The following is a 26138-nucleotide window of genomic DNA, read 5'->3' as shown; positions in this document are numbered from 1 at the left end:
ATCTTGAATATAAAAGAAAGTTCAATTGGTTGCACACTGCTTGTCCTATCAGCGTGTTGCTCCAAAGCATTGTGGTCCATGAAGTAAGCATCAGCGGGTGCGCCTCTGCCAGGGTCTTGAGCAAATTATCACTGTCGCGTTGGCCATCCCTGGACACGTGTTTCGAGGTTGTTACCTCTCATCAGCAGGGAATAGGCATATATGTAGGGGTGCTGCGTAGGGTGCCAAAAAATATCCTCAGGTCCGGTACCACTCGTGGCACCCAGGTGCGTAACCCGGGCTCGTCAGCCCCACCAGCTCAAGGGAGCTTGAATATAAAAGAAAGTCCAATTGGTCGCACACTGCTTGTCCTATCAGCGTGTTGCCCCAAAGCATTGTGGTCCATGAAGTAAGCATCAGCGGGTGCGCCTCTGCCAGGGTCTTGAGCAAAAAATCACTGTCGCGTTGGCCATCCCTGGACACGTGTTTCGAGGTTGTTACCTCTCGTCAGCGGGGATTAGGCATATATGTAGGGGTGCTGCGTAGGCTGCCAAAAAATATCCTCAGGTCCGGTACCACTCGTGGCACGCAGGTGCGCAACCCGGGCTCGTCAGCCCCACCAGCTCAAGGGAGCTTGAATATAAAAGAAAATCCAATTGGTCGCACACTGCTTGTCCTATCAGCGTGTTGCCCCAAAGCATTGTGGTCCATGAAGTAAGCATCAGCGGGTGCGCCTCTGCCAGGGTCTTGAGCAAAAAATCACTGTCGCGTTGGCCATCCCTGGACACGTGTTTCGAGGTTGTTACCTCTCGTCAGCAGGGAATAGGCATATATGTAGGGGTGCTGCGTAGGCTGCCAAAAAATATCCTCAGGTCCGCTACCACTCATGGCACGCAGGTGCGTAACCCGGGCTCGTCAGCCCCACCAGCTCAAGGGAGCTTGAATATAAAAGAAAGTCCAATTGGTCGCACACTGCTTGTCCTATCAGCGTGTTGCTCCAAAGCATTGTGGTCCATGAAGTAAGCATCAGCGGGTGCGCCTCTGCCAGGGTCTTGAGCAAAAAATCACTGTCGCGTTGGCCATCCCTGGACACGTGTTTCGAGGTTGTTACCTCTCATCAGCAGGGAATAGGCATATATGTAGGGGTGCTGCATAGGCTGCCAAAAAATATGCTCAGGTCCGGTACCACTCGTGGCACCCAGGTGCGTAACCCGGGCTCGGCAGCCCCACCAGCTCAAGGGAGCTTGAATATAAAAGAAATTCCAATTGGTCGCACACTGCTTGTCCTATCAGCGTGTTGCCCCAAAGCATTGTGGTCCATGAAGTAAGCATCAGCGGGTGCGCCTCTGCCAGGGTCTTGAGCAAGAAATCACTGTCGCGTTGGCCATCCCTGGACACGTGTTTCGAGGTTGTTACCTCTCGTCAGCAGGGAATAGGCATATATGTAGGGGTGCTGCGTAGGCTGCCAAAAAATATCCTCAGGTCCGGTACTACTCGTGGCACGCAGGTGCCTAACCCGGGCTCGTCAGCCCCACCAGCTCAAGGGAACTTGAATATAAAAGAAAGTCCAATTGGTCGCACACTGCTTGTCCTATCAGCGTGTTGCCCCAAATCATTGTGGTCCATGAAGTAAGCATCAGCGGGTGCGCCTCTGCCAGGGTCTTGAGCAAAAAATCACTGTCGTGTTGGCGATCCCTGGACACGTGGTTCGAGGTTGTTACCTCCCGTCAGCAGGGAATAGGCATATATGTAGGGGTGCTGCGTATGCTGCCAAAAAATATCCCCAGGTCCGGTACCACTCGGGGCACGCATGTGCGTAACCCGGGCTCGTCCGCCCCACCAGCTCAAGGGAGCTTGAATATAAAAGAAAGTCCAATTGGTCGCACACTGCTTGTCCTATCAGCGTGTTGCCCCAAAGCATTGTGGTCCATGAAGTAAGCATCAGCGGGTGCGCCTCTGCCAGGGTCTTGAGCAAAAAATCACTGTCGCGTTGGCCATCCCTGGACACGTGTTTCGAGGTTGTTACCTCTCGTCAGCAGGGAATAGGCATATATGTAGGGGAGCTGCGTAGGCTGCCAAAAAATATCGTCAGGTCCGGTACCACTCGTGGCACGCAGGTGCGTAACCCAGGCTCGTCAGCCCCACCAGCTCAAGGGAGCTTGAATATAAAAGAAAGTCCAATTGGTCGCACACTGCTGGTCCTATCAGCGTGTTGCCCCAATGCATTGTGGTCCATGAAGTAAGCATCAGCGGGTGCGCCTCTGCCAGGGTCTTGAGCAAAAAATCACTGTCGCGTTGGCAATCCCTGGACACGTGTTTTGAGGTTATTATCTCTCGTCAGCAGGGAATAGGCATATATGTAGGGGTGCTGCGTAGGCTGCCAAAAAATATCCTCAGGTCCGGTACCACTCGTGGCACGCAGGTGCGTAACCCGCGGTCGTCAGCCCCACCAGCCAAGGGAGCTTGAATATAAAAGAAAGTCCAATTGGTCGCACACTGCTTGTCCTATCAGCGTGTTGCCCCAAAGCATTGTGGTCCATGAAGTAAGCATCAGCGGATCTTGAGCACGCAGGTGCGTAACCCGGGCTCGTCAGCCCCACCAGCTCAAGGGAGCTTGAATATAACAGAAAGTCCAATTGGTCGCACACTGCTTGTCCTATCAGCGTGTTGCCCCAAAGCATTGTGGTCCATGAAGTAAGCATCAGCGGGTGCGCCTCTGCCAGGGTCTTGAGCAAAAAATCACTGTCGCGTTGGCCATCCCTGGACACGTGTTTCGAGGTTGTTACCTCTCGTCAGCAGGGAATAGGCATATATGTAGGGGAGCTGCGTAGGCTGCCAAAAAATATCGTCAGGTCCGGTACCACTCATGGCACGCAGGTGCGTAACCCGGGCTCGTCAGCCCCACCAGCACAAGGGAGCTTGAATATAAAAGAAAGTCCAATTGGTCGCACACTGCTGGTCCTATCAGCGTGTTGCCCCAATGCATTGTGGTCCATGAAGTAAGCATCAGCGGGTGCGCCTCTGCCAGGGTCTTGAGCAAAAAATCACTGTCGCGTTGGCCATCCCTGGACACGTGTTTCGAGGTTGTTACCTCTCGTCAGCAGGGAATAGGCATATATGTAGGGGTGCTGCGTAGGCTGCCAAAAAATATCCTCAGGTCCGGTACCACTTGTGGCACGCAGGTGCGCAACCCAGGCTCGTCAGCCCCACCAGCTCAAGGGAGCTTGAATATAAAAGAAAGTCCAATTGGTCGCACACTGCTTGTCCTATCAGTGTGTTGCCCCAAAGCATTGTGGTCCATGAAGTAAGCATCAGCGGATCTTGAGCACGCAGGTGCGCAACCCGGGCTCGTCAGCCCCACCAGCTCAAGGGAGTTTGAATATAAAAGAAAGTCCAATTGTTCGCACTCTGCTTGTCCTATCAGCGTGTTGCCCCAAAGCATTGTGGGCCATGAAGTAAGCATAAGCGGGTGCGCCTCTGCCAGGGTCTTGAGCAAAAAATCACTGTCGCGTTGGCAATCCCTGGACACGTGTTTCGAGGATGTTACCTCTCGTCAGCAGGGAATAGGTATATGTTTAGGGGTGCTGCGTAGGCTGCCAAAAAATATCCTCAGGTCCGGTACCACTCGTGGCACGCAGGTGCGTAACCCGGGCTCGTCCGCCCCACCAGCTCAAGGGATCTTGAATATAAAAGAAAGTTCAATTGGTTGCACACTGCTTGTCCTATCAGCGTGTTGCTCCAAAGCATTGTGGTCCATGAAGTAAGCATCAGCGGGTGCGCCTCTGCCAGGGTCTTGAGCAAATTATCACTGTCGCGTTGGCCATCCCTGGACACGTGTTTCGAGGTTGTTACCTCTCATCAGCAGGGAATAGGCATATATGTAGGGGTGCTGCGTAGGGTGCCAAAAAATATCCTCAGGTCCGGTACCACTCGTGGCACCCAGGTGCGTAACCCGGGCTCGTCAGCCCCACCAGCTCAAGGGAGCTTGAATATAAAAGAAAGTCCAATTGGTCGCACACTGCTTGTCCTATCAGCGTGTTGCCCCAAAGCATTGTGGTCCATGAAGTAAGCATCAGCGGGTGCGCCTCTGCCAGGGTCTTGAGCAAAAAATCACTGTCGCGTTGGCCATCCCTGGACACGTGTTTCGAGGTTGTTACCTCTCGTCAGCGGGGATTAGGCATATATGTAGGGGTGCTGCGTAGGCTGCCAAAAAATATCCTCAGGTCCGGTACCACTCGTGGCACGCAGGTGCGCAACCCGGGCTCGTCAGCCCCACCAGCTCAAGGGAGCTTGAATATAAAAGAAAATCCAATTGGTCGCACACTGCTTGTCCTATCAGCGTGTTGCCCCAAAGCATTGTGGTCCATGAAGTAAGCATCAGCGGGTGCGCCTCTGCCAGGGTCTTGAGCAAAAAATCACTGTCGCGTTGGCCATCCCTGGACACGTGTTTCGAGGTTGTTACCTCTCGTCAGCAGGGAATAGGCATATATGTAGGGGTGCTGCGTAGGCTGCCAAAAAATATCCTCAGGTCCGCTACCACTCATGGCACGCAGGTGCGTAACCCGGGCTCGTCAGCCCCACCAGCTCAAGGGAGCTTGAATATAAAAGAAAGTCCAATTGGTCGCACACTGCTTGTCCTATCAGCGTGTTGCTCCAAAGCATTGTGGTCCATGAAGTAAGCATCAGCGGGTGCGCCTCTGCCAGGGTCTTGAGCAAAAAATCACTGTCGCGTTGGCCATCCCTGGACACGTGTTTCGAGGTTGTTACCTCTCATCAGCAGGGAATAGGCATATATGTAGGGGTGCTGCGTAGGCTGCCAAAAAATATGCTCAGGTCCGGTACCACTCGTGGCACCCAGGTGCGTAACCCGGGCTCGGCAGCCCCACCAGCTCAAGGGAGCTTGAATATAAAAGAAATTCCAATTGGTCGCACACTGCTTGTCCTATCAGCGTGTTGCCCCAAAGCATTGTGGTCCATGAAGTAAGCATCAGCGGGTGCGCCTCTGCCAGGGTCTTGAGCAAGAAATCACTGTCGCGTTGGCCATCCCTGGACACGTGTTTCGAGGTTGTTACCTCTCGTCAGCAGGGAATAGGCATATATGTAGGGGTGCTGCGTAGGCTGCCAAAAAATATCCTCAGGTCCGGTACTACTCGTGGCACGCAGGTGCCTAACCCGGGCTCGTCAGCCCCACCAGCTCAAGGGAACTTAAATATAAAAGAAAGTCCAATTGGTCGCACACTGCTTGTCCTATCAGCGTGTTGCCCCAAATCATTGTGGTCCATGAAGTAAGCATCAGCGGGTGCGCCTCTGCCAGGGTCTTGAGCAAAAAATCACTGTCGTGTTGGCGATCCCTGGACACGTGGTTCGAGGTTGTTACCTCCCGTCAGCAGGGAATAGGCATATATGTAGGGGTGCTGCGTAGGCTGCCAAAAAATATCCCCAGGTCCGGTACCACTCGGGGCACGCATGTGCGTAACCCGGGCTCGTCCGCCCCACCAGCTCAAGGGAGCTTGAATATAAAAGAAAGTCCAATTGGTCGCACACTGCTTGTCCTATCAGCGTGTTGCCCCAAAGCATTGTGGTCCATGAAGTAAGCATCAGCGGGTGCGCCTCTGCCAGGGTCTTGAGCTAAAAATCACTGTCGCGTTGGCCATCCCTGGACACGTGTTTCGAGGTTGTTACCTCTCGTCAGCAGGGAATAGGCATATATGTAGGGGAGCTGCGTAGGCTGCCAAAAAATATCGTCAGGTCCGGTACCACTCGTGGCACGCAGGTGCGTAACCCAGGCTCGTCAGCCCCACCAGCTCAAGGGAGCTTGAATATAAAAGAAAGTCCAATTGGTCGCACACTGCTGGTCCTATCAGCGTGTTGCCCCAATGCATTGTGGTCCATGAAGTAAGCATCAGCGGGTGCGCCTCTGCCAGGGTCTTGAGCAAAAAATCACTGTCGCGTTGGCCATCCCTGGACACGTGCTTCGAGGTTGTTACCTCTCGTCAGCAGGGAATAGGCATATATGTAGGGGTGCTGCGTAGGTTGCCAAAAAATATCCTCAGGTCCGGTACCACTCGTGGCACGCAGGTGCGCAACCCGGGCTCGTCAGCCCCACCAGCTCAACGGAGCTTGAATATAAAAGAAAGTCCAATTGTTCCCACACTGCTTGTCCTATCAGCGTGTTGCCCCAAAGCATTGTGGGCCATGAAGTAAGCATAAGCGGGTGCGCCTCTGCCAGGGTCTTGAGCAAAAAATCACTGTCGCGTTGGCAATCCCTGGACACGTGTTTCGAGGATGTTACCTCTCGTCAGCAGGGAATAGGTATATGTGTAGGGGTGCTGCGTAGTCTGCCAAAAAATATCCTCAGGTCCGGTACCACTCGTGGCACGCTGGTGCGTAACCCGGGCTCGTCCGCCCCACCAGCTCAAGGGAGCTTGAATATAAAAGAAAGTTCAATTGGTTGCACACTGCTTGTCCTATCAGCGTGTTGCTCCAAAGCATTGTGGTCCATGAAGTAAGCATCAGCGGGTGCGCCTCTGCCAGGGTCTTGAGCAAATTATCACTGTCGCGTTGGCCATCCCTGGACACGTGTTTCGAGGTTGTTACCTCTCATCAGCAGGGAATAGGCATATATGTAGGGGTGCTGCGTAGGGTGCCAAAAAATATCCTCAGGTCCGGTATCACTCGTGGCACCCAGGTGCGTAACCCGGGCTCGTCAGCCCCACCAGCTCAAGGGAGCTTGAATATAACAGAAAGTCCAATTGGTCGCACACTGCTTGTCCTATCAGCGTGTTGCACCAAAGCATTGTGGTCCATGAAGTAAGCATCAGCGGGTGCGCCTCTGCCAGGGTCTTGAGCAAGAAATCACTGTTGCGTTGGCCATCCCTGGACACGTGTTTCGAGGTTGTTACCTCTCGTCAGCAGGGAATAGGCATATATGTAGGGGTGCTGCGTAGACTGCCAAAAAATATCCTCAGTTCCGGTACTACTCGTGGCACGCAGGTGCGTAACCCGGGCTCGTCAGCCCCACCAGCTCAAGGGAACTTGAATATAAAAGAAAGTCCAATTGGTCGCACACTGCTTGTCCTATCAGCGTGATACCCCAAAGCATTGTGGTCCATGAAGTAAGCATCAGCGGGTGCGCCTCTGCCAGGGTCTTGAGCAAAAAATCACTGTCGCGTTGGTCATCCCTGGACACGTGTTTCGAGGTTGTTACCTCTCGTCAGCAGGGAATAGGCATATATGTAGGGGTGCTGCGTAGGCTGCCAAAAAATATCCTCAGGTCCGGTACCACTCGTGGCACGCAGGTGCGTAACCCTGGCTCGTCAGCCCCACCAGCTCAAGGGAGCTTGAATATAAAAGAAAGTCCAATTGGTCGCACACTGCTTGTCCTATCAGCGTGTTGCCCCAAAGCATTGTGGTCCATGAAGTAAGCATCAGCGGGTGCGCCTCTGCCAGGGTCTTGAGCAAAAAATCACTGTCGCGTTGGCCATACCTGGACACGTGTTTCGAGGTTGTTACCTCTCATCAGCAGGGAATAGGCATATATGTAGGGGTGCTGCGTAGGCTGCGAAAAAATATCCTCAGGTCCGGTACCACTCGTGGCACCCAGGTGCGTAACCCGGGCTCGGCAGCCCCACCAGCTCAAGGGAGCTTGAATATAAAAGAAATTCCAATTGGTCGCACACTGCTTGTCCTGTCAGCGTGTTGCCCCAAAGCATTGTGGTCCATGAAGTAAGCATCAGCGGGTGCGCCTCTGCCAGGGTCTTGAGCAAGAAATCACTGTCGCGTTGGCCATCCCTGGACACGTGTTTCGAGGTTGTTACCTCTCGTCAGCAGGGAATAGGCATATTTGTAGGGGTGCTGCGTAGGCTGCCAAAAAATATCCTCAGGTCCGGTACTACTCGTGGCACGCAGGAGCCTAACCCGGGTTCGTCAGCCCCACCAGCTCAAGGGAACTTGAATATAAAAGAAAGTCCAATTGGTCGCACACTGCTTGTCCTATCAGCGTGTTGCCCCAAATCATTGTGGTCCATGAAGTAAGCATCAGCGGGTGCGCCTCTGCCAGGGTCTTGAGCAAAAAATCATTGTCGTGTTGGCGATCCCTGGACACGTGTTTCGAGGTTGTTACCTCTCGTCAGCAGGGAATAGGCATATATGTAGGGGTGCTGCGTAGGCTGCCAAAAAATATCCCCAGGTCCGGTACCACTCGGGGCACGCATGTGCGTAACCCGGGCTCGTCCGCCCCACCAGCTCAAAGGAGCTTGAATATAAAAGAAAGTCCAATTGGTCGCACACTGCTTGTCCTATCAGCGTGTTGCCCCAAAGCATTGTGGTCCATGAAGTAAGCATCAGCGGGTGCGCCTCTGCCAGGGTCTTGAGCAAAAAATCACTGTCGCGTTGGCCATCCCTGGACACGTGTTTCGAGGTTGTTACCTCTCGTCAGCAGGGAATAGGCATATATGTAGGGGAGCTGCGTAGGCTGCCAAAAAATATCGTCAGGTCCGGTACCACTCGTGGCACGCAGGTGCGTAACCCAGGCTCGTCAGCCCCACCAGCTCAAGGGAGCTTGAATATAAAAGAAAGTCCAATTGGTCGCACACTGCTGGTCCTATCAGTGTGTTGCCCCAATGCATTGTGGTCCATGAAGTAAGCATCAGCGGGTGCGCCTCTGCCAGGGTCTTGAGCAAAAAATCACTGTCGCGTTGGCCATCCCTGGACACGTGCTTCGAGGTTGTTACCTCTCGTCAGCAGGGAATAGGCATATATGTAGGGGTGCTGCGTAGGTTGCCAAAAAATATCCTCAGGTCCGGTACCACTCGTGGCACGCAGGTGCGCAACCCGGGCTCGTCAGCCCCACCAGCTCAACGGAGCTTGAATATAATAGAAAGTCCAATTGTTCCCACACTGCTTGTCCTATCAGCGTGTTGCCCCAAAGCATTGTGGGCCATGAAGTAAGCATCAGCGGGTGTGCCTCTGCCAGGGTCTTGAGCAAAAAATCACTGTCGCGTTGGCAATCCCTGGACACGTGTTTCGAGGTTATTATCTCTCGTCAGCAGGGAATAGGCATATATGTAGGTGTGCTGCGTAGGCTGCCAAAAAATATCCTCAGGTCCGGTACCACTCGTGGCACGCAGGTGCGTAACCCGCGGTCGTCAGCCCCACCAGCCAAGGGAGCTTGAATATAAAAGAAAGTCCAATTGGTCGCACACTGCTTGTCCTATCAGCGTGTTGCCCCAAAGCATTGTGGTCCATGAAGTAAGCATCAGCGGATCTTGAGCACGCAGGTGCGTAACCCGGGCTCGTCAGCCCCACCAGCTCAAGGGAGCTTGAATATAAAAGAAAGTCCAATTGGTCGCACACTGCTGGTCCTATCAGCGTGTTGCCCCAATGCATTGTGGTCCATGAAGTAAGCATCAGCGGGTGCGCCTCTGCCAGGGTCTTGAGCAAAAAATCACTGTCGTGTTGGCCATCCCTGGACACGTGTTTCGAGGTTGTTACCTCTCGTCAGCAGGGAATAGGCATATATGTAGGGGTGCTGCGTAGGCTGCCAAAAAATATCCTCAGGTCCGGTACCACTCGTGGCACGCAGGTGCGCAACCCAGGCTCGTAAGCCCCACCAGCTCAAGGGAGCTTGAATATAAAAGAAAGTCCAATTGTTCGCACACTGCTTGTCCTATCAGCGTGTTGCCCCAAAGCATTGTGGGCCATGAAGTAAGCATCAGCGGGTGCGCCTCTGCCAGGTTCTTGAGCAAAAAATCACTGTCGCGTTGGCCATCCCTGGACACGTGTTTCGAGGTTGTTACCTCTCGTCAGCAGGGATTAGGCATATATGTAGGGGTGCTGCGTAGGCTGCCAAAAAATATCCTCAGGTCCGGTACCACTCGTGGCACGCAGGTGCGTAACCCGGGCTCGTCAGCCCCACCAGCTCAAGGGAGCTTGAATATAAAAGAAAGTCCAATTGGTCGCACACTGCTTGTCCTATCAGTGTGTTGCCCCAAAGCATTGTGGTCCATGAAGTAAGCATCAGCGGATCTTGAGCACGCAGGTGCGCAACCCGGGCTCGTCAGCCCCACCAGCTCAAGGGAGTTTGAATATAAAAGAAAGTCCAATTGTTCGCACTCTGCTTGTCCTATCAGCGTGTTGCCCCAAAGCATTGTGGGCCATGAAGTAAGCATAAGCGGGTGCGCCTCTGCCAGGGTCTTGAGCAAAAAATCACTGTCGCGTTGGCAATCCCTGAACACGTGTTTCGAGGATGTTACCTCTCGTCAGCAGGGAATAGGTATATGTGTAGGGGTGCTGCGTAGGCTGCCAAAAAATATCCTCAGGTCCGGTACCACTCGTGGCACGCAGGTGCGTAACCCGGGATCGTCCGCCCCACCAGCTCAAGGGAGCTTGAATATAAAAGAAAGTTCAATTGGTTGCACACTGCTTGTCCTATCAGCGTGTTGCTCCAAAGCATTGTGGTCCATGAAGTAAGCATCAGCGGGTGCGCCTCTGCCAGGGTCTTGAGCAAATTATCACTGTCGCGTTGGCCATCCCTGGACACGTGTTTCGAGGTTGTTACCTCTCATCAGCAGGGAATAGGCATATATGTAGGGGTGCTGCGTAGACTGCCAAAAAATATCCTCAGTTCCGGTACTACTCGTGACACGCAGGTGCGTAACCCGGGCTCGTCAGCCCCACCAGCTCAAGGGAACTTGAATATAAAAGAAAGTCCAATTGGTCGCACACTGCTTGTCCTATCAGCGTGATACCCCAAAGCATTGTGGTCCATGAAGTAAGCATCAGCGGGTGCGCCTCGGCCAGGGTCTTGAGCAAAAAATCACTGTCGCGTTGGTCATCCCTGGACACGTGTTTCGAGGTTGTTACCTCTCGTCAGCAGGGAATAGGCATATATGTAGGGGTGCTGCGTAGGCTGCCAAAAAATATCCTCAGGTCCGGTACCACTCGTGGCACGCAGGTGCGTAACCCTGGCTCGTCAGCCCCACCAGCTCAAGGGAGCTTGAATATAAAAGAAAGTCCAATTGGTCGCACACTGCTTGTCCTATCAGCGTGTTGCCCCAAAGCATTGTGGTCCATGAAGTAAGCATCAGCGGGTGCGCCTCTGCCAGGGTCTTGAGCAAAAAATCACTGTCGCGTTGGCCATCCCTGGACACGTGTTTCGAGGTTGTTACCTCTCGTCAGCAGGGAATAGGCATATATGTAGGGGAGCTGCGTAGGCTGCCAAAAAATATCGTCAGGTCCGGTACCATTTGTGGCACGCAGGTGCGTAACCCGGGCTCGTCAGCCCCACCAGCTCAAGGGAGCTTAAATATAAAAGAAGGCCAATTGGTCGCACACTGCTGGTCCTATCAGCGTGTTGCCCCAATGCATTGTGGTCCATGAAGTAAGCATCAGCGGGTGCGCCTCTGCCAGGGTCTTGAGCAAAAAATCACTGTCGCGTTGGCCATCCCTGGACACGTGTTTCGAGGTTGTTACTTCTCGTCAGCAGGGAATAGGCATATATGTAGGGGTGCTGCGTAGGCTGCCAAAAAATATCCTCGGGTCCGGTACCACTCGTGGCACGCAGGTGCGCAACCCGGGCTCGTCAGCCCCACCAGCTCAAGGGAGCTTGAATATAAAAGAAAGTCCAATTGTTCGCACACTGCTTGTCCTATCAGCGTGTTGCCCCAAAGCATTGTTGGCCATGAAGTAAGCATCAGCGGGTGCGCCTCTGCCAGGGTCTAGAGCAAAAAATCACTGTCACGTTGGCCATCCCTGGACACGTGTTTCGAGGTTGTTACCTCTCGTCAGCAGGGATTAGGCATATATGTAGGGGTGCTGCGTAGGCTGCCAAAAAATATCCTCAGGTCCGGTACCACTCGTGGCACGCAGGTGCGTAACCCGGGCTCGTCAGCTCAAGGGAGCTTGAATATAAAAGAAAGTCCAATTGGTCGCACACTGCTTGTCCTATCAGTGTGTTGCCCCAAAGCATTGTGGTCCATGAAGTAAGCATCAGCGGATCTTGAGCACGCAGGTGCGCAACCCGGGCTCGTCAGCCCCACCAGCTCAAGGGAGTTTGAATATAAAAGAAAGTCCAATTGTTCGCACTCTGCTTGTCCTATCAGCGTGTTGCCCCAAAGCATTGTGGGCCATGAAGTAAGCATAAGCGGGTGCGCCTCTGCCAGGGTCTTGAGCAAAAAATCACTGTCGCGTTGGCAATCCCTGGACACGTGTTTCGAGGATGTTACCTCTCGTCAGCAGGGAATAGGTATATGTGTAGGGGTGCTGCGTAGGCTGCCAAAAAATATCCTCAGGTCCGGTACCACTCGTGGCACGCAGGTGCGTAACCCGGGCTCGTCCGCCCCACCAGCTCAAGGGAGCTTGAATATAAAAGAAAGTTCAATTGGTTGCACACTGCTTGTCCTATCAGCGTGTTGCTCCAAAGCATTGTGGTCCATGAAGTAAGCATCAGCGGGTGCGCCTCTGCCAGGGTCTTGAGCAAATTATCACTGTCGCGTTGGCCATCCCTGGACACGTGTTTCGAGGTTGTTACCTCTCATCAGCAGGGAATAGGCATATATGTAGGGGTGCTGCGTAGGGTGCCAAAAAATATCCTCAGGTCCGGTACCACTCGTGGCACCCAGGTGCGTAACCCGGGCTCGTCAGCCCCACCAGCTCAAGGGAGCTTGAATATAAAAGAAAGTCCAATTGGTCGCACACTGCTTGTCCTATCAGCGTGTTGCCCCAAAGCATTGTGGTCCATGAAGTAAGCATCAGCGGGTGCGCCTCTGCCAGGGTCTTGAGCAAGAAATCACTGTTGCGTTGGCCATCCCTGGACACGTGTTTCGAGGTTGTTACCTCTCGTCAGCAGGGAATAGGCATATATGTAGGGGTGCTGCGTAGACTGCCAAAAAATATCCTCAGTTCCGGTACTACTCGTGGCACGCAGGTGCGTAACCTGGGCTCGTCAGCCCCACCAGCTCAAGGGAACTTGAATATAAAAGAAAGTCCAATTGGTCGCACACTGCTTGTCCTATCAGCGTGATACCCCAAAGCATTGTGGTCCATGAAGTAAGCATCAGCGGGTGCGCCTCTGCCAGGGTCTTGAGCAAAAAATCACTGTCGCGTTGGTCATCCCTGGACACGTGTTTCGAGGTTGTTACCTCTCGTCAGCAGGGAATAGGCATATATGTAGGGGTGCTGCGTAGGCTGCCAAAAAATATCCTCAGGTCCGGTACCACTCGTGGCACGCAGGTGCGTAACCCTGGCTCGTCAGCCCCACCAGCTCAAGGGAGCTTGAATATAAAAGAAAGTCCAATTGGTCGCACACTGCTTGTCCTATCAGCGTGTTGCCCCAAAGCATTGTTGGCCATGAAGTAAGCATCAGCGGGTGCGCCTCTGCCAGGGTCTTGAGCAAAAAATCACTGTCGCGTTGGCCATCCCTGGACACGTGTTTCGAGGTTGTTACCTCTCGTCAGCAGGGATTAGGCATATATGTAGGGGTGCTGCGTAGGCTGCCAAAAAATATCCTCAGGTCCGGTACCACTCGTGGCACGCAGGTGCGTAACCCGGGCTCGTCAGCTCAAGGGAGCTTGAATATAAAAGAAAGTCCAATTGGTCGCACACTGCTTGTCCTATCAGCGTGTTGCCCCAAAAGCATTGTGGTCCATGAAGTAAGCTTCAGCGGATCTTGAGCACGCAGGTGCGCAACCCGGGCTCGTCAGCCCCACCAGCTCAAGGGAGCTTGAATATAAAAGAAAGTCCAATTGTTCGCACACTGCTTGTCCTATCAGCGTGTTGCCCCAAAGCATTGTGGGCCATGAAGTAAGCATCAGCGGGTGCGCCTCTGCCAGGGTCTTGAGCAAAAAATCACTGTCGCGTTGGCAATCCCTGGACACGTGTTTCGAGGTTGTTACCTCTCGTCAGCAGGGAATAGGCATATATGCAGGGGTGCTGCGTGGGCTGCCAAAAAATATCCTCAGGTCCGGTACCACTCGTGGCACGCAGGTGCGTAACCCGGGCTCGTCAGCCCCACCAGCTCAAGGGAGCTTGAATATAAAAGAAAGTTCAATTGGTCGCACACTGCTTGTCCTATCAGCGTGTTGCCCCAAAGCATTGTGGTCCATGAAGTAAGCATCAGCGGGTGCGCCTCTGCCAGGGTCTTGAGCAAAAAATCACTGTCGCGTTGGCCATCCCTGGACACGTGTTTCGAGGTTGTTACCTCTCGTCAGCAGGGAATAGGCATATATGTAGGGGTGCTGCGTAGGCTGCCAAAAAATATCCTCAGGTCCGGTACCACTCGTGGCACGCAGGTGCGTAACCCGGGCTCGTCAGCCCCACCAGCTCAAGGGAGCTTGAATATAAAAGAAAGTCCAATTGGTCGCACACTGCTTGTCCTATCAGCGTGTTGCTCCAAAGCATTGTGGTCCATGAAGTAAGCATCAGCGGGTGCGCCTCTGCCAGGGTCTTGAGCAAAAAATCACTGTCGCGTTGGCCATCCATGGACACGTATTTCGAGGTTGTTACCTCTCATCAGCAGGGAATAGGCATATATGTAGGGGTGCTGCGTAGGCTGCCAAAAAATATCCTAAGGTCCGTTACCACTCGTGGCACCCAGGTGCGTAACCCGGGCTCGTCAGCCCCACCAGCTCAAGGGAGCTTGAATATAAAAGAAAGTCCAATTGGTCGCACACTGCTTGTCCTATCAGCGTGTTGCCCCAAAGCATTGTGGTCCATGAAGTAAGCATCAGCGGGTGCGCCTCTGCCAGGGACTTGAGCAAGAAATCAATGTCGCGTTGGCCATCCCATGACACATGTTTCGAGGTTGTTACCTCTCGTCAGCAGGGAATAGGCATATATGTAGGGGTGCTGCGTAGGCTGCCAAAAAATATCCTCAGGTCCGGTACTACTTGTGGCACGCAGGTGCGTAACCCGGGCTCGTCAGCCCCACCAGCTCAAGGGAGCTTGAATATAAAAGAAAGTCCAATTGGTCGCACACTGCTGGTCCTATCAGCGTGTTGCCCCAATGCATTGTGGTCCATGAAGTAAGCATCAGCGGGTGCGCCTCTGCCAGGGTCTTGAGCAAAAAATCACTGTCGCGTTGGCCATCCCTGGACACGTGCTTCGAGGTTGTTACCTCTCGTCAGCAGGGAATAGGCATATATGTAGGGGTGCTGCGTAGGTTGCCAAAAAATATCCTCAGGTCCGGTACCACTCGTGGCACGCAGGTGCGCAACCCGGGCTCGTCAGCCCCACCAGCTCAACGGAGCTTGAATATAAAAGAAAGTCCAATTGTTCCCACACTGCTTGTCCTATCAGCGTGTTGCCCCAAAGCATTGTGGGCCATGAAGTAAGCATCAGCGGGTGTGCCTCTGCCAGGGTCTTGAGCAAAAAATCACTGTCGCGTTGGCAATCCCTGGACACGTGTTTCGAGGTTATTATCTCTCGTCAGCAGGGAATAGGCATATATGTAGGGGTGCTGCGTAGGCTGCCAAAAAATATCCTCAGGTCCGGTACCACTCGTGGCACGCAGGTGCGTAACCCGCGGTCGTCAGCCCCACCAGCCAAGGGAGCTTGAATATAAAAGAAAGTCCAATTGGTCGCACACTGCTTGTCCTATCAGCGTGTTGCCCCAAAGCATTGTGGTCCATGAAGTAAGCATCAGCGGATCTTGAGCACGCAGGTGCGTAACCCGGGCTCGTCAGCCCCACCAGCTCAAGGGAGCTTGAATATAACAGAAAGTCCAATTGGTCGCACACTGCTTGTCCTATCAGCGTGTTGCCCCAAAGCATTGTGGTCCATGAAGTAAGCATCAGCGGGTGCGCCTCTGCCAGGGTCTTGAGCAAAAAATCACTGTCGCGTTGGCCATCCCTGGACACGTGTTTCGAGGTTGTTACCTCTCGTCAGCAGGGAATAGGCATATATGTAGGGGAGCTGCGTAGGCTGCCAAAAAATATCGTCAGGTCCGGTACCACTCGTGGCACGCAGGTGCGTAACCCGGGCTCGTCAGCCCCACCAGCACAAGGGAGCTTGAATATAAAAGAAAGTCCAATTGGTCGCACACTGCTGGTCCTATCAGCGTGTTGCCCCAATGCATTGTGGTCCATGAAGTAAGCATCAGCGGGTGCGCCTCTGCCAGGGTCTTGAGCAAAAAATCACTGTCGCGTTGGCCATCCCTGGACACGTGTTTCGAGGTTGTTACCTCTCGTCAGCAGGGAATAGGCATATATGTAGGGGTGCTGCGTAGGCTGCCAAAAAATATCCTCAGGTCCGGTACCACTTGTGGCACGCAGGTGCGCAACCCAGGCTCGTCAGCCCCACCAGCTCAAGGGAGCTTGAATATAAAAGAAAGTCCAATTGGTCGCACACTGCTTGTCCTATCAGTGTGTTGCCCCAAAGCATTGTGGTCCATGAAGTAAGCATCAGCGGATCTTGAGCACGCAGGTGCGCAACCCGGGCTCGTCAGCCCCACCAGCTCAAGGGAGTTTGAATATAAAAGAAAGTCCAATTGTTCGCACTCTGCTTGTCCTATCAGCGTGTTGCCCCAAAGCATTGTGGGCCATGAAGTAAGCATAAGCGGGTGCGCCTCTGCCAGGGTCTTGAGCAAAAAATCACTTGCGCGTTGGCAATCCCTGGACACGTGTTTCGAGGATGTTACCTCTCGTCAGCAGGGAATAGGTATATGTTTAAGGGTGCTGCGTAGGCTGCCAAAAAATATCCTCAGGTCCGGTACCACTCGTGGCACGCAGGTGCGTAACCCGGGCTCGTCCGCCCCACCAGCTCAAGGGATCTTGAATATAAAAGAAAGTTCAATTGGTTGCACACTGCTTGTCCTATCAGCGTGTTGCTCCAAAGCATTGTGGTCCATGAAGTAAGCATCAGCGGGTGCGCCTCTGCCAGGGTCTTGAGCAAATTATCACTGTCGCGTTGGCCATCCCTGGACACGTGTTTCGAGGTTGTTACCTCTCATCAGCAGGGAATAGGCATATATGTAGGGGTGCTGCGTAGGGTGCCAAAAAATATCCTCAGGTCCGGTACCACTCGTGGCACCCAGGTGCGTAACCCGGGCTCGTCAGCCCCACCAGCTCAAGGGAGCTTGAATATAAAAGAAAGTCCAATTGGTCGCACACTGCTTGTCCTATCAGCGTGTTGCCCCAAAGCATTGTGGTCCATGAAGTAAGCATCAGCGGGTGCGCCTCTGCCAGGGTCTTGAGCAAAAAATCACTGTCGCGTTGGCCATCCCTGGACACGTGTTTCGAGGTTGTTACCTCTCGTCAGCGGGGATTAGGCATATATGTAGGGGTGCTGCGTAGGCTGCCAAAAAATATCCTCAGGTCCGGTACCACTCGTGGCACGCAGGTGCGCAACCCGGGCTCGTCAGCCCCACCAGCTCAAGGGAGCTTGAATATAAAAGAAAATCCAATTGGTCGCACACTGCTTGTCCTATCAGCGTGTTGCCCCAAAGCATTGTGGTCCATGAAGTAAGCATCAGCGGGTGCGCCTCTGCCAGGGTCTTGAGCAAAAAATCACTGTCGCGTTGGCCATCCCTGGACACGTGTTTCGAGGTTGTTACCTCTCGTCAGCAGGGAATAGGCATATATGTAGGGGTGCTGCGTAGGCTGCCAAAAAATATCCTCAGGTCCGCTACCACTCATGGCACGCAGGTGCGTAACCCGGGCTCGCCAGCCCCACCAGCTCAAGGGAGCTTGAATATAAAAGAAAGTCCAATTGGTCGCACACTGCTTGTCCTATCAGCGTGTTGCTCCAAAGCATTGTGGTCCATGAAGTAAGCATCAGCGGGTGCGCCTCTGCCAGGGTCTTGAGCAAAAAATCTCTGTCGCGTTGGCCATCCCTGGACACGTGTTTCGAGGTTGTTACATCTCATCAGCAGGGAATAGGCATATATGTAGGGGTGCTGCGTAGGCTGCCAAAAAATATCCTCAGGTCCGGTACCACTCGTGGCACCCAGGTGCGTAACCCGGGCTCGGCAGCCCCACCAGCTCAAGGGAGCTTGAATATAAAAGAAATTCCAATTGGTCGCACACTGCTTGTCCTATCAGCGTGTTGCCCCAAAGCATTGTGGTCCATGAAGTAAGCATCAGCGGGTGCGCCTCTGCCAGGGTCTTGAGCAAGAAATCACTGTCGCGTTGGCCATCCCTGGACACGTGTTTCGAGGTTGTTACCTCTCGTCAGCAGGGAATAGGCATATATGTAGGGGTGCTGCGTAGGCTGCCAAAAAATATCCTCAGGTCCGGTACTACTCGTGGCACGCAGGTGCCTAACCCGGGCTCGTCAGCCCCACCAGCTCAAGGGAACTTGAATATAAAAGAAAGTCCAATTGGTCGCACACTGCTTGTCCTATCAGCGTGTTGCCCCAAATCATTGTGGTCCATGAAGTAAGCATCAGCGGGTGCGCCTCTGCCAGGGTCTTGAGCAAAAAATCACTGTCGTGTTGGCGATCCCTGGACACGTGGTTCGAGGTTGTTACCTCCCGTCAGCAGGGAATAGGCATATATGTAGGGGTGCTGCGTAGGCTGCCAAAAAATATCCCCAGGTCCGGTACCACTCGGGGCACGCATGTGCGTAACCCGGGCTCGTCCGCCCCACCAGCTCAAGGGAGCTTGAATATAAAAGAAAGTCCAATTGGTCGCACACTGCTTGTCCTATCAGCGTGTTGCCCCAAAGCATTGTGGTCCATGAAGTAAGCATCAGCGGGTGCGCCTCTGCCAGGGTCTTGAGCAAAAAATCACTGTCGCGTTGGCCATCCCTGGACACGTGTTTCGAGGTTGTTACCTCTCGTCAGCAGGGAATAGGCATATATGTAGGGGAGCTGCGTAGGCTGCCAAAAAATATCGTCAGGTCCGGTACCACTCGTGGCACGCAGGTGCGTAACCCAGGCTCGTCAGCCCCACCAGCTCAAGAGAGCTTGAATATAAAAGAAAGTCCAATTGGTCGCACACTGCTGGTCCTATCAGCGTGTTGCCCCAATGCATTGTGGTCCATGAAGTAAGCATCAGCGGGTGCGCCTCTGCCAGGGTCTTGAGCAAAAAATCACTGTCGCGTTGGCCATCCCTGGACATGTGCTTCGAGGTTGTTACCTCTCGTCAGCAGGGAATAGGCATATATGTAGGGGTGCTGCGTAGGTTGCCAAAAAATATCCTCAGGTCCGGTACCACTCGTGGCACGCAGGTGCGCAACCCGGGCTCGTCAGCCCCACCAGCTCAACGGAGCTTGAATATAAAAGAAAGTCCAATTGTTCCCACACTGCTTGTCCTATCAGCGTGTTGCCCCAAAGCATTGTGGGCCATGAAGTAAGCATAAGCGGGTGCGCCTCTGCCAGGGTCTTGAGCAAAAAATCACTGTCGCGTTGGCAATCCCTGGACACGTGTTTCGAGGATGTTACCTCTCGTCAGCAGGGAATAGGTATATGTGTAGGGGTGCTGCGTAGGCTGCCAAAAAATATCCTCAGGTCCGGTACCACTCGTGGCACGCAGGTGCGTAACCCGGGCTCGTCCGCCCCACCAGCTCAAGGGAGCTTGAATATAAAAGAAAGTTCAATTGGTTGCACACTGCTTGTCCTATCAGCGTGTTGCTCCAAAGCATTGTGGTCCATGAAGTAAGCATCAGCGGGTGCGCCTCTGCCAGGGTCTTGAGCAAATTATCACTGTCGCGTTGGCCATCCCTGGACACGTGTTTCGAGGTTGTTACCTCTCATCAGCAGGGAATAGGCATATATGTAGGGGTGCTGCGTAGGGTGCCAAAAAATATCCTCAGGTCCGGTACCACTCGTGGCACCCAGGTGCGTAACCCGGGCTCGTCAGCCCCACCAGCTCAAGGGAGCTTGAATATAACAGAAAGTCCAATTGGTCGCACACTGCTTGTCCTATCAGCGTGTTGCCCCAAAGCATTGTGGTCCATGAAGTAAGCATCAGCGGGTGCGCCTCTGCCAGGGTCTTGAGCAAGAAATCACTGTTGCGTTGGCCATCCCTGGACACGTGTTTCGAGGTTGTTACCTCTCGTCAGCAGGGAATAGGCATATATGTAGGGGTGCTGCGTAGACTGCCAAAAAATATCCTCAGTTCCGGTACTACTCGTGGCACGCAGGTGCGTAACCCGGGCTCGTCAGCCCCACCAGCTCAAGGGAACTTGAATATAAAAGAAAGTCCAATTGGTCGCACACTGCTTGTCCTATCAGCGTGTTGCCCCAAAGCATTGTGGTCCATGAAGTAAGCATCAGCGGGTGCGCCTCTGCCAGGGTCTTGAGCAAGAAATCACTGTCGCGTTGGCCATCCCTGGACACGTGTTTCGAGGTTGTTACCTCTCATCAGCAGGGAATAGGCATATATGTAGGGGTGCTGCGTAGGCTGCCAAAAAATATCCTCAGGTCCGGTACTACTCGTGGCACGCAGGTGCCTAACCCGGGCTCGTCAGCCCCACCAGCTCAAGGGAACTTGAATATAAAAGAAAGTCCAATTGGTCGCACACTGCTTGTCCTATCAGCGTGTTGCCCCAAATCATTGTGGTCCATGAAGTAAGCATCAGCGGGTGCGCCTCTGCCAGGGTCTTGAGCAAAAAATCACTGTCGTGTTGGCGATCCCTGGACACGTGGTTCGAGGTTGTTACCTCCCGTCAGCAGGGAATAGGCATATATGTAGGGGTGCTAAGTAGGCTGCCAAAAAATATCCCCAGGTCCGGTACCACTCGGGGCACGCATGTGCGTAACCCGGGCTCGTCCGCCCCACCAGCTCAAAGGAGCTTGAATATAAAAGAAAGTCCAATTGGTCGCACACTGCTTGTCCTATCAGCGTGTTGCCCCAAAGCATTGTGGTCCATGAAGTAAGCATCAGCGGGTGCGCCTCTGCCAGGGTCTTGAGCAAAAAATCACTGTCGCGTTGGCCATCCCTGGACACGTGTTTCGAGGTTGTTACCTCTCGTCAGCAGGGAATAGGCATATATGTAGGGGAGCTGCGTAGGCTGCCAAAAAATATCGTCAGGTCCGGTACCACTCGTGGCACGCAGGTGCGTAACCCAGGCTCGTCAGCCCCACCAGCTCAAGGGAGCTTGAATATAAAAGAAAGTCCAATTGGTCGCACACTGCTGGTCCGATCAGTGTGTTGCCCCAATGCATTGTGGTCCATGAAGTAAGCATCAGCGGGTGCGCCTCTGCCAGGGTCTTGAGCAAAAAATCACTGTCGCGTTGGCCATCCCTGGACACGTGCTTCGAGGTTGTTACCTCTCGTCAGCAGGGAATAGGCATATATGTAGGGGTGCTGCGTAGGTTGCCAAAAAATATCCTCAGGTCCGGTACCACTCGTGGCACGCAGGTGCGCAACCCGGGCTCGTCAGCCCCACCAGCTCAACGGAGCTTGAATATAAAAGAAAGTCCAATTGTTCCCACACTGCTTGTCCTATCAGCGTGTTGCCCCAAAGCATTGTGGGCCATGAAGTAAGCATCAGCGGATCTTGAGCACGCAGGTGCGTAACCCGGGCTCGTCAGCCCCACCAGCTCAAGGGAGCTTGAATATAACAGAAAGTCCAATTGGTCGCACACTGCTTGTCCTATCAGCGTGTTGCCCCAAAGCATTGTGGTCCATGAAGTAAGCATCAGCGGGTGCGCCTCTGCCAGGGTCTTGAGCAAAAAATCACTGTCGCGTTGGCCATCCCTGGACACGTGTTTTGAGGTTGTTACCTCTCGTCAGCAGGGAATAGGCATATATGTAGGGGAGCTGCGTAGGCTGCCAAAAAATATCGTCAGGTCCGGTACCACTCGTGGCACGCAGGTGCGTAACCCGGGCTCGTCAGCCCCACCAGCACAAGGGAGCTTGAATATAAAAGAAAGTCCAATTGGTCGCACACTGCTGGTCCTATCAGCGTGTTGCCCCAATGCATTGTGGTCCATGAAGTAAGCATCAGCGGGTGCGCCTCTGCCAGGGTCTTGAGCAAAAAATCACTGTCGCGTTGGCCATCCCTGGACACGTGTTTCGAGGTTGTTACCTCTCGTCAGCAGGGAATAGGCATATATGTAGGGGTGCTGCGTAGGCTGCCAAAAAATATCCTCAGGTCCGGTACCACTCGTGGCACGCAGGTGCGCAACCCAGGCTCGTCAGCCCCACCAGCTCAAGGGAGCTTGAATATAAAAGAAAGTCCAATTGTTCGCACACTGCTTGTCCTATCAGCGTGTTGCCCCAAAGCATTGTGGGCCATGAAGTAAGCATCAGCGGGTGCGCCTCTGCCAGGTTCTTGAGCAAAAAATCACTGTCGCGTTGGCCATCCCTGGACACGTGTTTCGAGGTTGTTACCTCTCGTCAGCAGGGATTAGGCATATATGTAGGGGTGCTGCGTAGGCTGCCAAAAAATATCCTCAGGTCCGGTACCACTCGTGGCACGCAGGTGCGTAACCCGGGCTCGTCAGCCCCACCAGCTCAAGGGAGCTTGAATATAAAAGAAAGTCCAATTGGTCGCACACTGCTTGTCCTATCAGTGTGTTGCCCCAAAGCATTGTGGTCCATGAAGTAAGCATCAGCGGATCTTGAGCACGCAGGTGCGCAACCCGGGCTCGTCAGCCCCACCAGCTCAAGGGAGTTTGAATATAAAAGAAAGTCCAATTGTTCGCACTCTGCTTGTCCTATCAGCGTGTTGCCCCAAAGCATTGTGGGCCATGAAGTAAGCATAAGCGGGTGCGCCTCTGCCATGGTCTTGAGCAAAAAATCACTGTCGCGTTGGCAATCCCTGGACACGTGTTTCGAGGATGTTACCTCTCGTCAGCAGGGAATAGGTATATGTGTAGGGGTGCTGCGTAGGCTGCCAAAAAATATCCTCAGGTCCGGTACCACTCGTGGCACGCAGGTGCGTAACCCGGGCTCGTCCGCCCCACCAGCTCAAGGGAGCTTGAATATAAAAGAAAGTTCAATTGGTTGCACACTGCTTGTCCTATCAGCGTGTTGCTCCAAAGCATTGTGGTCCATGAAGTAAGCATCAGCGGGTGCGCCTCTGCCAGGGTCTTGAGCAAATTATCACTGTCGCGTTGGCCATCCCTGGACACGTGTTTCGAGGTTGTTACCTCTCATCAGCAGGGAATAGGCATATATGTAGGGGTGCTGCGTAGGGTGCCAAAAAATATCCTCAGGTCCGGTACCACTCGTGGCACCCAGGTGCGTAACCCGGGCTCGTCAGCCCCACCAGCTCAAGGGAGCTTGAATATAAAAGAAAGTCCAATTGGTCGCACACTGCTTGTCCTATCAGCGTGTTGCCCCAAAGCATTGTGGTCCATGAAGTAAGCATCAGCGGGTGCGCCTCTGCCAGGGTCTTGAGCAAGAAATCACTGTTGCGTTGGCCATCCCTGGACACGTGTTTCGAGGTTGTTACCTCTCGTCAGCAGGGAATAGGCATATATGTAGGGGTGCTGCGTAGACTGCCAAAAAATATCCTCAGTTCCGGTACTACTCGTGGCACGCAGGTGCGTAACCCGGGCTCGTCAGCCCCACCAGCTCAAGGGAACTTGAATATAAAAGAAAGTCCAATTGGTCGCACACTGCTTGTCCTATCAGCGTGATACCCCAAAGCATTGTGGTCCATGAAGTAAGCATCAGCGGGTGCGCCTCGGCCAGGGTCTTGAGCAAAAAATCACTGTCGCGTTGGTCATCCCTGGACACGTGTTTCGAGGTTGTTACCTCTCGTCAGCAGGGAATAGGCATATATGTAGGGGTGCTGCGTAGGCTGCCAAAAAATATCCTCAGGTCCGGTACCACTCGTGGCACGCAGGTGCGTAACCCTGGCTCGTCAGCCCCACCAGCTCAAGGGAGCTTGAATATAAAAGAAAGTCCAATTGGTCGCACACTGCTTGTCCTATCAGCGTGTTGCCCCAAAGCATTGTGGTCCATGAAGTAAGCATCAGCGGGTGCGCCTCTGCCAGGGTCTTGAGCAAAAAATCACTGTCGCGTTGGCCATCCCTGGACACGTGTTTCGAGGTTGTTACCTCTCGTCAGCAGGGAATAGGCATATATGTAGGGGAGCTGCGTAGGCTGCCAAAAAATATCGTCAGGTCCGGTACCACTCGTGGCACGCAGGTGCGTAACCCGGGCTCGTCAGCCCCACCAGCTCAAGGGAGCTTAAATATAAAGGAAGGCCAATTGGTCGCACACTGCTGGTCCTATCAGCGTGTTGCCACAATGCATTGTGGTCCATGAAGTAAGCATCAGCGGGTGCGCCTCTGCCAGGGTCTTGAGCAAAAAATCACTGTCGCGTTGGCCATCCCTGGACACGTGTTTCGAGGTTGTTACCTCTCGTCAGCCGGGAATAGGCATATATGTAGGGGTGCTGCGTAGGCTGCCAAAAAATATCCTCGGGTCCGGTACCACTCGTGGCACGCAGGTGCGCAACCCGGGCTCGTCAGCCCCACCAGCTCAAGGGAGCTTGAATATAAAAGAAAGTCCAATTGTTCGCACACTGCTTGTCCTATCAGCGTGTTGCCCCAAAGCATTGTTGGCCATGAAGTAAGCATCAGCGGGTGCGCCTCTGCCAGGGTCTAGAGCAAAAAATCACTGTCGCGTTGGCCATCCCTGGACACGTGTTTCGAGGTTGTTACCTCTCGTCAGCAGGGATTAGGCATATATGTAGGGGTGCTGCGTAGGCTGCCAAAAAATATCCTCAGGTCCGGAACCACTCGTGGCACGCAGGTGCGTAACCCGGGCTCGTCAGCTCAAGGGAGCTTGAATATAAAAGAAAGTCCAATTGGTCGCACACTGCTTGTCCTATCAGTGTGTTGCCCCAAAGCATTGTGGTCCATGAAGTAAGCATCAGCGGATCTTGAGCACGCAGGTGCGCAACCCGGGCTCGTCAGCCCCACCAGCTCAAGGGAGTTTGAATATAAAAGAAAGTCCAATTGTTCGCACTCTGCTTGTCCTATCAGCGTGTTGCCCCAAAGCATTGTGGGCCATGAAGTAAGCATAAGCGGGTGCGCCTCTGCCAGGGTCTTGAGCAAAAAATCACTGTCGCGTTGGCAATCCCTGGACACGTGTTTCGAGGATGTTACCTCTCGTCAGCTGGGAATAGGTATATGTGTAGGGGTGCTGCGTAGGCTGCCAAAAAATATCCTCAGGTCCGGTACCACTCGTGGCACGCAGGTGCGTAACCCTGGCTCGTCCGCCCCACCAGCTCAAGGGAGCTTGAATATAAAAGAAAGTTCAATTGGTTGCACACTGCTTGTCCTATCAGCGTGTTGCTCCAAAGCATTGTGGTCCATGAAGTAAGCATCAGCGGGTGCGCCTCTGCCAGGGTCTTGAGCAAATTATCACTGTCGCGTTGGCCATCCCTGGACACGTGTTTCGAGGTTGTTACCTCTCATCAGCAGGGAATAGGCATATATGTAGGGGTGCTGCGTAGGGTGCCAAAAATATCCTCAGGTCCGGTACCACTCGTGGCACCCAGGTGCGTAACCCGGGCTCGTCAGCCCCACCAGCTCAAGGGAGCTTGAATATAAAAGAAAGTCCAATTGGTCGCACACTGCTTGTCCTATCAGCGTGTTGCCCCAAAGCATTGTGGTCCATGAAGTAAGCATCAGCGGGTGCGCCTCTGCCAGGGTCTTGAGCAAGAAATCACTGTTGCGTTGGCCATCCCTGGACACGTGTTTCGAGGTTGTTACCTCTCGTCAGCAGGGAATAGGCATATATGTAGGGGTGCTGCGTAGACTGCCAAAAAATATCCTCAGTTCGGGTACTACTCGTGGCACGCAGGTGCGTAACCCGGGCTCGTCAGCCCCACCAGCTCAAGGGAACTTGAATATAAAAGAAAGTCCAATTGGTCGCACACTGCTTGTCCTATCAGCGTGATACCCCAAAGCATTGTGGTCCATGAAGTAAGCATCAGCGGGTGCGCCTCTGCCAGGGTCTTGAGCAAAAAATCACTGTCGCGTTGGTCATCCCTGGACACGTGTTTCGAGGTTGTTACCTCTCGTCAGCAGGGAATAGGCATATATGTAGGGGTGCTGCGTAGGCTGCCAAAAAATATCCTCAGGTCCGGTACCACTCGTGGCACGCAGGTGCGTAACCCGGGCTCGTCAGCCCCACCAGCTCAAGGGAGCTTAAATATAAAAGAAGGCCAATTGGTCGCACACTGCTGGTCCTATCAGCGTGTTGCCCCAATGCATTGTGGTCCATGAAGTAAGCATCAGCGGGTGCGCCTCTGCC

Source organism: Lissotriton helveticus, chromosome 5_1, assembly GCF_964261635.1.
Source record: "Lissotriton helveticus chromosome 5_1, aLisHel1.1, whole genome shotgun sequence".
Lineage (NCBI taxonomy): Eukaryota > Metazoa > Chordata > Amphibia > Caudata > Salamandridae > Lissotriton > Lissotriton helveticus.
The sequence above is the reverse complement of the archived record's forward strand: the minus strand, read 5'-3'. Positions refer to the sequence as shown.